Source organism: Mytilus edulis, chromosome 13, assembly GCF_963676685.1.
Source record: "Mytilus edulis chromosome 13, xbMytEdul2.2, whole genome shotgun sequence".
NCBI lineage: Eukaryota > Metazoa > Mollusca > Bivalvia > Mytilida > Mytilidae > Mytilus > Mytilus edulis.
In genome coordinates, this window is record NC_092356.1 from 57,716,294 (window position 1) to 57,733,613 (window position 17,320).

At 32.1% G+C, this 17,320-nt stretch overlaps 1 protein-coding gene across 2 annotated transcripts in view; it reads right to left on the bottom strand.

Moving 5' to 3' along the window:
- Positions 1–17,320, bottom strand: part of LOC139501986 (tyrosine-protein phosphatase non-receptor type 11-like) — a 462,346-nt gene that overhangs the window by 143,674 nt on the left and 301,352 nt on the right. The window lies entirely within an intron of this gene.

Here is a 17,320-nt window from a genome sequence, read left to right on the forward strand (position 1 = left end):
GACCTAGTTTCGTTTACAACCGGATGTGACGTACCATGATTTGGTGGTATTACACCTAAAAACGAATTATTATTTCACTATTTGCATTTCATTAATGATTGAGCAAAACAAATAATATTTTAGATTTTTTTTTATATCTCGTAGCTAGTGCCCCTTTAAAACTTTTTTAAAATGAAAATTGCAAAAGAAATAAGAGAATTAATGCAAATTAAATTAAAAAAAAAATCTTATTAAATTTAGTAATGTATCCATCAGTTCGGGTACACTTCCTTCTGCGGCTATGAATTTATTATTTAATAATTTAGTAGAATGGAAACAAAGATTTTATCTCTGGTATCGAATAAACTGTATTGAAGTATTATATTGCGACTACTCAAAAAACCCTTACAGATATAGATTTGCATTGTCTTCAAGCCATTGTTCCACTACTAAACGATCTACAATCTTCTTACTAGTACACTTGGTACCGTACAATCGAAATATGATTATAAATGGTTGTAATTAGGCCTTTGAAAATAGTGGAATTAATTAATTTTAGAGTGTCAAAATTTTTAATACTCGTTGAAAGTACTTGAAAAATTACATGCTTAATATATTGGTGATTTCGAATCTATTCAAATTATGAATTTTACCCTGTACTAGAACACACCCGCGAAATCGCAGGCTTAAATGCTTGGTTGAAAGTTTGTAAACTTTTTTATGATGAATTTTTGTAAAAGATTTTATGTCTGGAGAATTTCAGAAATGATATCAAAAGTCATATAAGTACATGGAAACAGGACAGTATTTTAAAGCTCTCATTTTTTAAATTTAAAGCTCGTTATTGTTTTGTTTACTGTTATATTCCATTATTTTGTGCATACTATGAACATACATTTCTATATTATAAATAAAGTGTCTTTGCTATTAATTCTACCTTTTCTTATCCGTGGTTATAGTTATGCATGCACTGCTATAGAGTCTCTGTCTCTATATATTATAGTAGTTACTGTATATGATTCATAGTGTACATGCAGATAAACGCGAAATTGATTGTTCTGTCCCCGAACGTGTACTTCTGAAGGCAGTGGTTATTACGACCTAGAAACCACGATATGGACCACGCTCTGATTGGCTTAAATTTATTTTTCATTTGTGTTATCTATCAAACGATTAGTTCTCAATGTTAACCGGTAGTCTTGACTGACTTAAAAGTCGGTCTGATGACGGAAACATATCCGGACGTGTATACAGAAAACAATTGATCTTTTTTGTCTGAACTGATCATTTGAAATAATAGAAGCCATATTTCAATCTTTTTGGGGGCAAAATGTCACATATTGCAAATTTAGAGCCTAAAACTTGAGTTTGTGCTATTTTTAGCTTTTCTCACCCTGCATGGCAATATGCTTTAATATAAAAAAAAATGTCCTAAATTGTTATAAATGCACAGAAAGCTGTTTATGTGGTGTTAAACATTAAAGCATAGGTGATTTACTACCCCAAACAAATTTTGTCATGCAGATTTAATGAAATTATTTGATTTTTACCCCTTATATCATTGCGTCATACTATGTACTTGGCAGATAGCATAGCCTAATGTAAACACTGCAGAAACTCACAAAAATACCATTTATTATTCCAAATGAAATTTTTATATCTTAAATTTTATTAACTGATGTAAATAAAAACAGTTAAATGACCATGACTGCACTTTTGATCAATTTGTAGGACTTTCCTGACACCAGATAAAATCAAAGTACTGAGGTACTGAACATCGGATGACCGCAGGTTCTTGTGGATGGTCAAAAGCGCATGTCACAGAAACAGATCACATCTCTATACCTGAAACTTGGGTTAATTTACAGAGATATTTTTTTCTGATAGAAGTTCGTGCTTGGATGATGAATAAATGACAGGAAATTCAACCTCACCGTAATAACTATTATATTGTAGTGCAAGAAATCAGTATACCTTGGACTATTATACTTATATAATAATAGTCGTAGAGAATACACTGGTTTGTTGTTATATATATTATTAATATTACGATTGCATGTATATATAATGTTCATCTATTTGTATATGATAATTCTATTCTACTATTATTATAGTGAAGTGCAAGTGCATGGTGGACACTCTTCTGTAAAAAAAATCAAAGCCTTAAAGGCTGTAAAAGCAATTGCTGCCATGTTAATGTTTTGGGGACTTTTATTTTTCATCTACATATATAAAAATTAAACCTGATAGGACATGGTTGTCTAGTGAAAAGCAAGAAGGTTTTGACTTTATATCAATAAAAGACTTAAGCAGGAAATCATTTTTTAATATGTTTTATATTTCACAAGGAGACAACAAGTTTACCAGGCTAAAGTTGGGGGTAATTATGGATTATCCCCTAGTAGTGTTAAACTTTGTAACTGGGCAAGAATTACTTTTATTTATTTAATTTTAACAATTTTCATAATCAATTTAAATTAACCATTCAGTTAAAACATTTCACCTTTCGAGACGCTAATGTTGAAAAATGGGACAGAAATAAAATAACTTACAAGACATAAACATGTAAAAAATAAATATATATTTCAGCTTACTAAAAATATTTTCATAGTGTTAACGTTACTTTGACATCATTTCTTAAAACTAAGTCCCACACATAATTGTTCATTTGATATGTGTCATCCTCATGCGATACGAGAGGTTAATATTCATGTCGCTAAATAGTCTTCTTGTCGCTTAATTTATTCTTCTTGTCCGTTCTTGACGCTTCCTGTCGCTAAAAATTCTTCTTGTCGTTATTAGTGAGACCGCTATTTTTAGATTACAGGTGGTCATTTACACTACACGTATAACCTGTGTAGTGATTTTTATTTTACGATAAATTTATGAATGAACGATAATTTTATGAATGAACAAGAGCACCTGACCTCTTTCTGAAACACCAATTAAACATATAAAATCGTATTTATTAAGAAAAATTCAGTCAAATTTTCACCACTAAATCAACAACTGAAATGATTCCATATTTTGTTGAAACATCGTACAACCGGAGAACAGAAATCGCAGGTATGAAAATGCACTTTTTTCACTGGTGTTGAAAACCCAAAACTAATTAGACTATAATTTATGAATGACGGAAATTTAAGCGATAACAATACATCGGAGTGACCTCAAGGTCATCCTCTGTAAAAATGGGGGGTCAATATTCCTTGACACTTCAATACCTTGGATTTTTTACTAATTCATTGCAAAAATTGTTGAAAGTCTTTAAAGTAGAAGAACAAACAAGGAAAAATCAGCAAAAACTGATCTTGATATTGAAAGTTGATGTTCCTGGACATTTCAAGTATTTTCTATCAAAGTCATACATTACAGTCAGTTTAAATTGAGCTGTGAAATTTTTAATATAAGTCGCATTATGCTCAGAAAGGCTGTTTTTAACTACAAATTGACTAAGGATTAAAAATAAAGCAAAACAAAAGATTTCTAATCAACTTTTTTGTCTCTTTAGGTGTCATACCACCAATTACTCCCTCAAATTTAGAACGTTGAAAGTAGGCCTACTCAGACAAAAAATAGTGCGTTTGATGTCATTGTTCACCTTAACTAACCAACAAATTTGCAGAAATGAAACTTTTGTTGAAAGAGTAATATATTAAGACCATTTTGAACAAAATTGTACCTGTCTAGGAGTTTGCATTTAAAATTGAGGATTAATGGGCTCCATGGTAAACTAATTTAAGATTTCCAGAAAACCAGGGGATATTTTTAGTGGCACCTCCTTTCGGGGGCTCTCTTCTTTCTTATATGATTTTGAATGTATGTTGAAAATTGGCATGCAGAAAGGTGACACCTGTACAATTCAGGATATACCTAGTTTCTATGAAGTTAAACTTAAGGTAAAATATTTAGAAAGCTGTGAAAATTGCAAAATTGGTTGAACAGATAGGGACTTTTAATTGGTGGTGTGACACCTATATTTTCGTTTTTCTCCCAAAATAACTCAAACTGATTAATCATAAGAATGGATGACAAATGTGGCTATGTATGTACGTATAAGACACAGAGGCATGAGGATCAGTATAAGGAAAAGAAGCGACACACAAAATGAGGTCTTCTCGTTTAAATGTACCACCTTGCCTCATAATCTTATTTAGAAAACATTCAAACAACTTATTAAATGGGCATTAAAAAGTCACAATTCGAATATATATGTTCTTACTCTTTAAGGTCATGTTTTAGTAACAACAAACATAATAAGTATGTCAATTGGACCTGTTTAGATACCATCAGTGCCCTTGAATTTTTATTAGATAACATTTTTGTTCGTTATGGCGATTCCGTATATCGTCAAGTTATCGAATTCCAATGGAGAATAACTGTGCACCCCTTATTGCGGACATGTTTCTGTATTGTTATTATCTACAATTTATTACTGAAATCAGTAAAGACCAATCGAAACAACGTCTGTTTAAAACAATAATACTTTAAGATATTTGGAGATGATATATAAGCTTTCAATAATGACGACTTCAGTGTGTATTCTAAATAGACAATAATAGTGCATTGACTTGACATATCAAAGATATAAGGATGAGGCTTAGAAACGGGGAAATGCGAGGCTGTGCCGAGCTATTTCCCCGTTTCGGACCGAATCCTTATATCGTTGATATGTCAAGTCAATGCACTATTATTGTCTTTATACTGCAATCTAAAAAAACATTTTCAATTGTTGTTTAATGCGTTAAGGTTATCCATTTGATTTAAATATTGCGGGAAATACCCTTTAAAAAGGCCTCACATCATGCTCGCGGAGAAATATACAACACAATGAAATTTACATTTACCTGTTGAAACCAACACTCGATGGTGAACGAAATCGTTTGAGTATGAACTTAAATATCAACCATAAGCATAAAACATAATGATTTATAGGTTGCAAACAAAAAATATTAACAAATTAAATATGTTTTTCCAATAATTGCAAAAGAAACAATCATGTTGAGTCGTTCCACGCATCGTTGTATGCATTTGAAACAAGAACAGGTTGAAGAGGTCGTATGAATAATTCAATATTATTTCGGCAATTTCTATTTAAATATTCATGAGGAAAAGTGATATCGGGTCAGTGACTGTATATGACATAGAAATATACAGTCAACGCATTTTGACTGCTCAAATAGAACGAGTGCAGTATAAATATAGAATAAAGGACTTTTTGTTTTTGATACTGACTTTATCACAGTAAAATATCAGGTGAGCCCGAAGGGCGAGCCTGATATTTTCTGTGATAAAGTCAGTATCAAAAACAAAAAGTCCTTTATTCTGTTTATCGGTAATTTAAAAAAAATAAAAATTACTACAATAATAGAGAAAATAACAAACGAACTTCTTTTTCGCGTCGAAACACGGCGAATCACACTTGACGTCACAGGCTGCATTACGTCATTTGAAATTTTGTTACAGTGCAGTAAACATGGCGTTCTCTTGCACAAAGTATTGAAAAGGAATTATTGCATGTGTTTCATTAATATTCTGCTTTGGACATTACTCTAACAATGGCAAATATAATGGTAGCATACCGGTAAGTCAGATTTCTTTATTTTTCACAAAGCATCAACATAGAGCAAACAAATAAACAAACAAATATTTTATTTGCCAATCACGGCGCCCAGAATGAGCAGAATAATTATAATATAATTTTCAAACATAATGTAAAGTAAATTCAAAATAGGTTAAACAAAGTACATAATATGATTGATTTTGATTTAGTTGATTGATATAATATTAAAGAAAATGAAGTAGGCAATTTGTAAATCAACATAGAGGGGGTAGGAGGGTCCTGATCCCGAAATCCCGGATTTAAAAACACGAAATCACGAGGTCCCGAATTTGAAATCCTATCAATAAGGGGTTAAAAATATACCAAAGTCGACTATCATAGTATAGCTTCACTTGAAGAGCTCTCTTATCCTATCAATAAGGGGTTAAAAATATACCAAAGTCGACTTTCACAGTAGAGCTTCTCTCGAAGATTTCTAAAATATACCAAAGTCGACTTTGGAATATTTCAACTTTGGTATATTTTTAATCCCTTATTGATAGGATTTAAAACTCCTAGTAGTTTGTAAATTATCTGAACAAGCTCATTTCTTGTCTACTTCATAATTATTTCAAACATTTTATGGTGCCCGGCCTTTTTAAAATTTATCCTAGATCCGCATATGAATAAGTTCACTTTTTTGTTCTTTGTTCTATGAATATCTGTCTTTAAATTGACAATGAAACCACATCTTTTAAAATTGTATATGTCGAAAATGCGTAAATTTCATTTTTTTCTAGCTTCTCTCATGCAATAGCGGTACCTTTTTGGTCACTATTTATGTGTTGCGTTTAAATATGAATTGTAACACTTTATAGTGACTGAACAGGTAAAACAAATACTTCTCAAGAAACAGAAAAAGAAAACTACTTGGGACGGCACCAGGCTATGTATTGGTATTGTATGAATAAAAACTCGGATTGGAACACCATGGACGATGTGTTAGTTGTACTTCATATATCAATTATAACGCATTTTTTTTTTAAGGGGACTTTTAAGTCTGTCGACTTTTTCATGCATTTTCTGTTCACATTTTCACAACAAAAAAGGCTAAACTAACTTTGTGAAAGTTATAATCAATGTCAAGTGTTTCATTCGCCAAAAATCTCGTGCGTTTCTGCGATAAAAATCACGAGCAATTTTGTGAATGAAAGGGGAAAGTAGATCCTTACGCGTTGCATTCGCGCATGTCATTTGCGTACTAACCCAATAATTTTTATATCACAGCCAGTCCACTGATACTGACATTATCAGCGAGTACACATCAAAGGAAAAATGTACAAATTACCGATAAAGATATTTATCCTTCCGAAATTACTTTAAATAAGACTAATACTAACAATGAACACATTTCTTGGCATGATACGGATTATGTTCTTCTCATATATTTTATGATGGTATGAGTCTAAACCCCTAACGGGAGGGATTGTGCTTGATTTTCATATAATGAAGAAATTGTTTCCGATCAGTTTAAATAAGGTCTGGAGATGGCATGTCGGTAATAGCTAGGAGTCCTTTGTTAATTTATGTATCATTGTCATTTTGCTTAGACCAAGTGTCTTTTGTTACTTATTTTGACGACGACCATGGAAGTATTTAACGACCATGACATCGGACTCGGACGTCCTTCTAACTTGGTCTAACTGTGTGTATACTGTGTGTTTGTTTATTCTACGTTGACAAAAGGTATAAGGGGAGGGTTGAGATCTAAAAAAACCATGTTAAACTCCGCCGCATATTCGCGCCTATCCAGGGGCCTGTTTATCGAAGCTCTCTTAGGATTAGGACGTATCCTAAGACCGACTAAGAACATATCTTAGTCCTAAGTGGGTTTATCAAACATGTCGAAACTTAGGAAAATCCTGGGAATTGTCCTAACTTTAGGATACCAATTTAGGGTGTCTTAAGATGGTCTTAGGATGGTCCTTACTTTAGGGTATATTTAGCATGGTTATTTTATAAACAAATATGGTTTGTATAGGTTCCATTTCATTTTTACGGTGGGGTGAAAAGGTTGAGGGGGGTCTAGGATGAAAAATATTACCATGCTTTCTTTTGATTGTTATCTCTGTCCTTCATTTTTATTTATAAGTATATTGTAACTTTTTTTACATAAATTGTTAAATTGTTATCCGTCTTCTGTTTTTGCAAAGTTGTCCATCATGTTTTATTTTATTCTAAACTCCTGTCCAACCTTTTTAAAATTTCATCCTTAAACCCCCATCCCCCTCCCACCCCCTTTTTCCTTTTTTCTTTTCATAAACAATATAATTTTAGGTCCCTTATATGATGCATGTTATATCCGAACTTCTCTTTTCAGCAGAATTGGTTGCTACATTTGACAACTTTTACTCTTTTATCAAGTCGTTCAGGAGAGTGTAGTTTTGCATTGGAAAATTCGAATTTCGTCTCTTGCTCATATACACAAGTAATAAAAAATAGTTGAAGTACTCTGTATTTATATGAAAGATGCACGAGATTTGCCTTTTAACTAATAAGTATGAAACCGTGACACTTCGAATTCAACTCACTCTAGCATATAGTAATTTTACCGATTACATATTTGATTTTAACTATTTACAACTAGTTGGTTCAATTTTATATACAAACTTATTATTTCGTTATCATACGTTTCGTTAATCAAGTTAAAATGTACAATTATAATATAAAAACTATTTATTACTTTTAATTTTAAAATATTTTGAAAAATTAATCTATAACTATTAATCTTTCTTTAAATTCTAATAGTAATTGGTTAAATTTGTTAAAATATTTTTATTTTTTTAGTTTTCTTTTCCGCCAACACTTAGGACAGCAGTTAGGACATCATAGCTAAGATAATCCTAAGATAGCTTCGATTAGACGTTACGCACGGTAATGCGTTCGGATTAAAATTACGTTATTACATGATTTTAGAACAGCAACCATTTGGCTATACAAAATAAAATCACCAACATCAATGTATCTACAGAAAGGCCCGGACATGTTTTTCTTATTTTAAGTTAATTCTATAAATTTTTGCACCATACATTTATTTTATTGAACTCGCAAATCTTACTTTTGCGTTAAAATTTGCATGTCCGGCGTAACATTTCAGATTAAATAAAATGCATTTCTCTATGTTCCGTTGTAATTTTGCACATATAATCTGCGAAATTTAGTATATCAGCATCCAACTAGATTTATATTATAACATCATACCCGTTTTTTTGGTATTGGCTGAAATTTAAAGCAAGCTTTCAACGAAATATCCAGCAGAAGAACCTGTCTTAATGAGTTTTGAGGAAAGTTTATCAAAATTTCAGTTTTATTATTATCCCTATAAAATAATCAAATCATATTAAAACTATACTCAATAGAAAGTTCAAAAAAAGATAAACATTTTCAAAGTTTCGAATGTAAAAAAAAACCTTTTTTTGAAGCAGAATTTTTAAAAATCGAATGTCTAGCCACAATGTCCAAACGTTATTTGTGTCCATTCCTTAGGTGAAACATGTTGTATAAATACTAAATGTGCATTTATAATACAAAACTAACATATTTATAAGATACAAACTATAAGTTCATACAAATGGCTAAATGAGTCGGGTGTTTTCACAAACATTATGACCTTACATTTTTTTTTCGGAAAGCATTCCCTATGTCTAGCTATTATGTCCAAGGGTGTCATTTTGACGTTTCTGCACAGTGGCGTCTTTATACAAGTACACACTATTTACGAACTGTTTAGGCAGTTAAAATGATGCCGGGAAATGTTCATTCCAAAATGGTCTTCTGAATCAAAATAACACTCAGATTAGAAAAACATACACACATAAGGAATAAACCCTTTATAGACACACGGGAAAAGGGGGGATGGGCCGAGGGATAATTTCTTATGAACAAACGTTTTCACGCAAATCTAAAACACCTTTATAGATTAGAAACAGATTAGAATCCGAGTTACAATGGTCTTATAAATTTTAAACAACTATATAAATACGTATTTGTAAAATGAAACCATCAGTGCTAAAAAGATAGAGAAATAGTCGAAAAACTCGCACAGACACATACAGATACTGGACAAAAGTGAGTTCAACAACAAAAAAATCATTTCAACTAAAATCATTATAAAAAGAAATATTGCTAAATTATCATATGACCGATTTTAATGAAATAAATACCATAAATTTTTATGTCAATTTGTCTAAAAAATGTTCAGGTTAAATTTATCTTCTCGTGTGTCCTTCCGGAAGCAAGATTATTTTTAAAGGTTGCTATGTTTTCTATCCAAAATAAAATTGGAAAAATTTGCATTTGTTTTCATCTAATCGCAGATCAGAAAATAAAAACGATCCTTACGTAATTAATAGCCTTATACATGATAAATTTTGAAACATTTCTTCAGCTTATGGTATTTATTTGATAAAAGTCGACCGAGTAGGTACTCCGCGCTCTTGATAACAAAATGTGAAAGTTAGTTTATGGCGTCAAATTTGTCAATTATACATGTTACGTCTTGCGACGCAATACCGTGCGTAACGTCTGTGCATGCTGAGACGTGTCGTAAGTCGGTCCTAACTTTGTCCTTACTTCTCTCCTAAGAAATTCTTAGGACCGATATTAGGACAGTTTTGATAAACAGGCCCCAGGTAATGAGCCACTGGCCTTTGTTAGTCTTGTAAGTTTTTTAATTTTAGTTCATTAATGTTTTAGAGTTTAGTATGACGTCTATTTTCACTTAACATTAAGGGGCAAGCTGAGGCCCACCTCCGGGTGCGGGATTTTCTCTATGCATTGAAGACCCATTGGTGGCGTTCGGCTGTTCTTGTGTCGGGTTGCTGTTCTTGATATAAACCCAATTTCCATTTACTGTCAAATTCATGTTCAATGATTTGACTCAACGGACAAATTCTCTAATTTGATTTATAACAAGTTTAAACGTGAAGGTTTTAGTCTTGTATTTGACTGCTCCACAGGCTTACATGAAACACAGCTGATATTTATAAAATATTTAAAAAATAAAATGCTTCTTAGAATAGAAAGCGAGCTCGCGAAATTGCATTTTTTTTAGGTCTGTTTGATTTCATATTACTAGTATATGTTTTAAACAAATCTGCTAATCAATGTTTTTTAACCCGTATAAGAATATTTTTTGTTGATCAAACCTGATAACGATATGAATTATCAATGCTACCTTTTCATAGATTTTGTCTGTTTAATAGTTGAGCACACACAGAACATGCTTAACTCACCTCTTACTAAGGGATGAATTGAAGGTCACATGAATACATTGTTCGGATTTAATGAGGCGGATTTAATGAGGTTAAATTATTCTTTGCAAGTGAATAATTCATTACCAATATTTCTCAGCATATTTTGTACATATATAGGTCAAAGGTACCAGGATTTTGATTTATTACGCCAGACGCGCGTTTCGTCTACATTAGACTCATCAGTGACGCTCAGATCAAAATACTAGTAGTTATGAAGCCAAACAAATACAAAGTTGAAGAGCATTGAGGACCCAAAATTCCAAAACAGTTGTGCCAAATACGGCTAAGGTAATCTATTTCTGGATAAGAAAATCCTTAGTTTTTCGAAAAATTCAAAGTGTTGCCAACAGGAAATTTATAAAAATGACCATGCAATTGATATTCATGTCAACACCAAAGTACTGACTACTGGGCTGGTGATACCCTCGTATAATGCATCTCTTTTTATTTATCGAAATGTAGTATGGTAAAGAATGTCACTGCGGCAATGACAATGACCGATTTAACAAGAGACCAGAACCAGAATGCAGTATTCCTTGCTCTGGAAATAATACAGAAATGTGCGGCGGTTCCTGGCGGCTAAGTATTTATAAAATAGGTACTTGTTTAGAATTTTATGACACAAAAGAAAAGTATTGCAAGAATGATTCGCTATTATCTAGATTTGAATGAACATAAATTTAAAACCATATATGATGGAAAGACAAATGTTCATCTGTGAGGGCCCTCATGGGGTTTTTGATTATGTGATTACTTGGCCGTTTTTTTAATGATTATTTGATTATTAAGCCAAATATTTCATGATTATTTGATTACCTAGGACTGTATTTTTAGTTTATGATTATTTGATTACTAAAGATAAGCAAATATTTAATGATTATGTGATTATATTGGCAAAAAAATGGTGATTATGTGATTACTAGGACCCCCCCCCCCCCCCCATGAGGGGCCTCATCTGTGATCTGCTCAAATGTCCTGTTTAAATTAGAAATAGTTTCGTCTTTATGAGTTTCTTTTAAAATTGTTTTTGATCAAAATTATGTATTTTGTTGCAGTTTGTCGTTTTTGTTATTGTTTGGTTTTAGAAATCATATCAAAACATGCAGACATCGAGCGAATAAAATAAGCTAGTGTTGATTTTTCTTTTGTTGGGCGTCAATGTTCTAGATATCAGCTCCATCTAAAGTTTATTTATCAATACGTTGTATATGGACCTGTTCAGATTATATTGATAGAGCACAAATTCAAATGCAGATATAATCTGAGATATAAAATAGAAGTTGTGATATGATTGCCAATGAGACAATACTCTTCAGGAGACCAAATGACACAGAAATAAACAGCTATAAATCAACGTACGGCCCTCATCGATGAAAAAAGCCCATAACGTATAGTCTGCTATCAAAGGCCCCGAATCACAAAAGTAAAACATTGCAAACGAGAAACTAACGGCATAATTTAAAATGTACAAAAATGAAGGAAAATCAGATTAGATATCCCAACACTTTCTCCAGTTACCCGGGACAGTAGTATAACAACACAACATAAGAACGAACAATAAAATTCAGTTGAAAAAAGTCTTTACTCATTAATAGAAATACATCTAATAAAACACAGAGTGGACATGGCCGGGTATTTGTACATCCTAACAAAAAAAAGACACTCGATACAGATCTGAGTGCACTCGCAGTTACTGACAGGTAGTTCAAAAACAAGTAATAAATCAAAATCATGCATCTAACATGTCCATATTAAACATATTAACTGAGTGAAAGTTTATATCACATAAATTATGTAAAACATATAGAATGAAATTCAAAACAGTGTGGCTGTGGCCATTGATTGACACATTAAATTCATCCATTGACTGGGACAATTTAGGTGAACGTTTGTATGTAACGACCATTGCTCACTGTGTACTTTTTAAAGACACTTAAACTATGGGGTCACCTTAATAAAGTAATTCGAAAAAATTAATCAGAAATAACACGATGTTTTGATTTATATTAATTATATAAATCAAAACATAAAGGTTATTTCTGATTAATTTTTCGAATTATTTTATAATAAAAGGCGTTAAGAAACCTTGGTGACCCCACAGTTTAAATGTCTATCGTAGGTACGTCGTGAACAGTGGTCGTTACAGACAAACGTTCACGTAAATTGTCCCAGTCAATGGATGAATTTAATGTGTCAATCAATGTCCACAGCCACACTGTTTTGAATTTCATTCTATCAGGGAAAAGGACTTATAATACAATGCTATTTCTGTTTATTTTTAAATTGTATTTTGCAAAATTATTCACATGCTTTTGAAAATAACAATAAACAAGCATTAGCCTTTCGAAAAGGGCTAGTCGACTCTTAGCTGATGAAAATGGAAAGTGCTCTCGCTTTGTAGATTAATTCATTTACTAGAATAACCACGTGCATCAATCAACAAATTTTGCCACACACGTGAGGTCACACGTTATGAAGTAGTAATGTATCGTTTAACGTTGTTGTTTACGAAACTCCAGAAGATTAGACTATTTATAGATAAAAGTTACCTGTGTTTTAATATCATGAATATGCATGATTAATGACCAGGCAAAATCTAATTGCTAAAATAGAGAGGACAAATCCGGTATTCTACGGGATTGAAGGACATTTACTAGGTTTGGATTGTCCTAACCAATCAATAAACTTTGATTATTCACGTCTCGTAATATCTTCCAATCAGGTAGCAAGAAAAATTCACACACTGACTGTCCATCGTTCAATTCTTAATATCGACTCCTAGGAGCCGATAATAAGATGCACTTGTTTGATTGTAAACAAAAACACAACATATTTATTTTTTTTCTGTTCAGAACACATAAGAAATCAAACTATATAATTGTGGACTATTGAAGTGCTTCTCCCATGCTTTTTATGTCTGACGTCATGACGTGAAGTAAAGGACCGGAACAGCTTATGTCCGGATCTTAATTTATCAAGATTTTTAATATTGACCTCAATATACCTATAAAAAGAAATATAGAGTCAATATATTTAAAAATAGAAACAAGACTACAGCTGCATAACATAATTGTGCGTTTGTTTGCATTCTTCAATCACGGGTTTCCCTCGCATTTGCTATATGAAGTGCAAACGATAGGTCCCATAATTAAGGTCACTTCATATCAAAAAATTTCGTTGAATACGCGAAGACAATAATTAAATACAGTACATTTTCGAAGTTTGATAAGATAGATATGTTCTTTTACATTGCATCCCACGTATACTCGTTATAATAGTAAAACTAAGTTATTCAATTATGTAAAACATATTGACTTTTTAATTTGAAGTAGCAAATGACTTTTAAACTGTTATCAGATCTTTAAATACTGTTTAAATCGGTACTAATTACTCACCACAGATATCAGACTTACTTTTTAGTACGAAAATAGCTTAACTTTTGACCGCTGGTTAAAGGGGCTCTAGCTGTCAAATTCATGTTCACCGATTTTAATCAAATTCGAATATTTAATTTATAACAATGCAAAACATTTATCCTAACTATTTAAAGTATAAAATAAACAATTAATACGGCACCGGCCTTGAAAATACGTAGCTTCGTTTCTTGTGTATTTTAGACAAGACGCCATCTAGTTAATTATCGTGTTAACCTCTTAAGTCATCCAATAACCAGATAAGCGATGAAAACATAAATATAGATATAAATAGATTATGCAGATTCTTCTATGTCTTTTTAATTTCATATCATGGATGAAAAATAAAGGTTTATCATCGTTTTTACCTGGTTGAATTATTCACTTGCAAGTCAATGATTCATAATCAACGTTTTTGCTACTAAAAGCTAATTATTATTTGGCTATTTGTATTTCATCAATGATTGAGCAAAAAAAATAAAATATTAGATTTTTTTTATATATATCGTAACTAGTGCCTCTATAAACATTTGATTCAATTATTGTTTTGTGCATAAAAAAACTTGCCAACGATGCCAGGCTTATAATTTGGGTCGCGGGAGTCATCTACGTAAAAATTAAAATCACAAAAAAACTCCGAGTAATATTCAAAGCAGAATTATCAGGTGCTCCGGACGGGTACGCAGATCCTGTTCAACATGTTGCATCCGTTGAATTGCTCATGTAATTTCAAAGCCGGTAAAAAAAATTAATTCGGTAGGACACATTCGTGAAAATGGAGCGGCATTGTAGTTACGGTATAAGGAACTTATACGATATCATCTGTAAAACGAATATTCCATAAAGGTCAACCAAACTGTGATGGCGTCTGTAAGACACATCAGTGACGCTTGATTCTAAATTTTGAAAGGTCAACAGACTACTAAATTGACGAGCAATGATAACTAAAACTACAACAAGGATATGTATGCCTTGGTATAGACACACTTTATTTTTTTAACAGTTATAGATTTTACAAATCGTTAGTTTCGTGTTTTAATGATTTACATTGTTTCATCTCTAGGGATTTCATAGTTGCTTACTATATCGAATGGGTTTTGGTTCATTGTTTGATGCCGTGTAGTGACATACGTCCTTTGGTCTGTGGTAGAAGCTGGTCTTGTTGACATTCATATTATATTATATCTTCTTGTTGATGTTGAATGTCTTTTGTTTTAGGTTCGATCGTATAGATGCGATCAACATTGCCACATATAATGCAAATTCATTCATTTAAAGGATACAATCTATCTAAGCAACATTAAGGATATTCATTGAAGCAATCTTGTTATCAATCTTCTTCGTTATATTACCTTTTTCAAAGATGTGCTTTCTAACAAAATAATGGAACAAATGAAATAAAAAAGGAATAGAGTTGCTACTCATCGGAGTGCAAAATTGTCTTTGAAACACACGTCCCTAAATCGTACCAAATAATATGTCGATCAAATGTAATATTTCGAGTCTTGTTTTAGATGACATTTTGATTGACTTCAACTTGTTTAGAATTTTAGTTTTTAAAAGATTTTTTTACACATGGACAAATATTCCGACAGTCACAAACTTTCAAATATATAGTCAGTTTGCGGAAAGGATTGTGTAAAATTGAAGGATATTTTGTCAACTTTTTGGCAAAAAAAAACCCATACGTTGAAGTTATTTGGGTTGTTGCCTCTTTGACACATTCCCCTTTTCCATTTTAATTTTATTTCTCAAACATACTAGACAACCATGTATACAGAAGACGCCAGGTTATACCAGATTGTTTGTTTTATATTTTTTTTATTTAAATGCACAATTTTTGAATGCATATTTAGGAAATTGATGGTGTATTGAATGCGATTGAGATAGACATGTTCATATCGCCACATTTTGTTTGTATGTGATTGTCCGAAGTCAGGAGCCTCCTGTAATTCAGTTGTTGTCGTTTGCTGGTGTGTTATATACTTGTTTTTAGTTCATGTTTTGTACATACATTAGGCCGTTAGTTTTCTCGTTTGAATTGTTTTGCATTTGTCATTTTTGGGCCTTTTATAGGTGACTATGCGTTATAGGCTTTTTTAATTGTTGGAGGCCTATATTTGTTAATTTCTTTGTTATTAGGCGAGAGTTGTCTCATTGGCAATCGTACCACATCTTTTTTTTAATAGCTGTTATCATTATACAGATACAGTCTCTTTGCAAAACATTAATATCCAATCGCTTCTTGTTCGGGTAAACTTTTTATAACATTTTCTTTTTTAGATAATTGTACTGTTTATACTGATGGAACCATAACATCGACTGATATAGACAACACAACGAACACTGCGATTGGTAAAACTGCAACAGACGAGTACTCTCGCTTACAAATCAAAAACAGCACTCCTCAACCAGTAGAAAAAGCAATGTGTTCCTGTCCATGTCAGCCTATTGGGAGAAGTAAAAGCGTGTCTGAACTAGACGAGGTTGTTGCTAAAATCAAACGGGAACTGCGTTTTGATAATAAGAACCTTAGTTCTTACAAGAGATCTAAAAGTTCACAAACTGATACTCGTACATCCTCTATGTTTATTGGGATCATAGGAGGAATAGTAATATCTACCCCAATTCTGTCTATAATTATATGTGATGTGGTTAACATGTTAAATAGAAAGTAAATTGTATACCTCAACTGTTGGACAGTGGAGTTTTTTGTGTGTTTTACTATATCGAGATACTTTAGCAATGATAAAAGATATACATTGTTAAAAGACACACTACGTGACAGCAAAAACACAGTTAAGTACATTCATCACAAAGAAACACATACAGAAATAAGATAATAGCCGACACAACATGCAAACCACAGAACAACAACAAGCATACTCCATCAACGACAGATCCTAAAGGATATCACAAAGAGTGACGCGTTTACGTACCTAACATGAAATCTTGACCTTTATACAACTTTATACAATTATTTACACAATACTCGTCCAAACAATTTTCATGTCAATGATGTTATTGAAAGGCAATTTTATAAGTATTTTGACTGCAAACGATAAGACAAC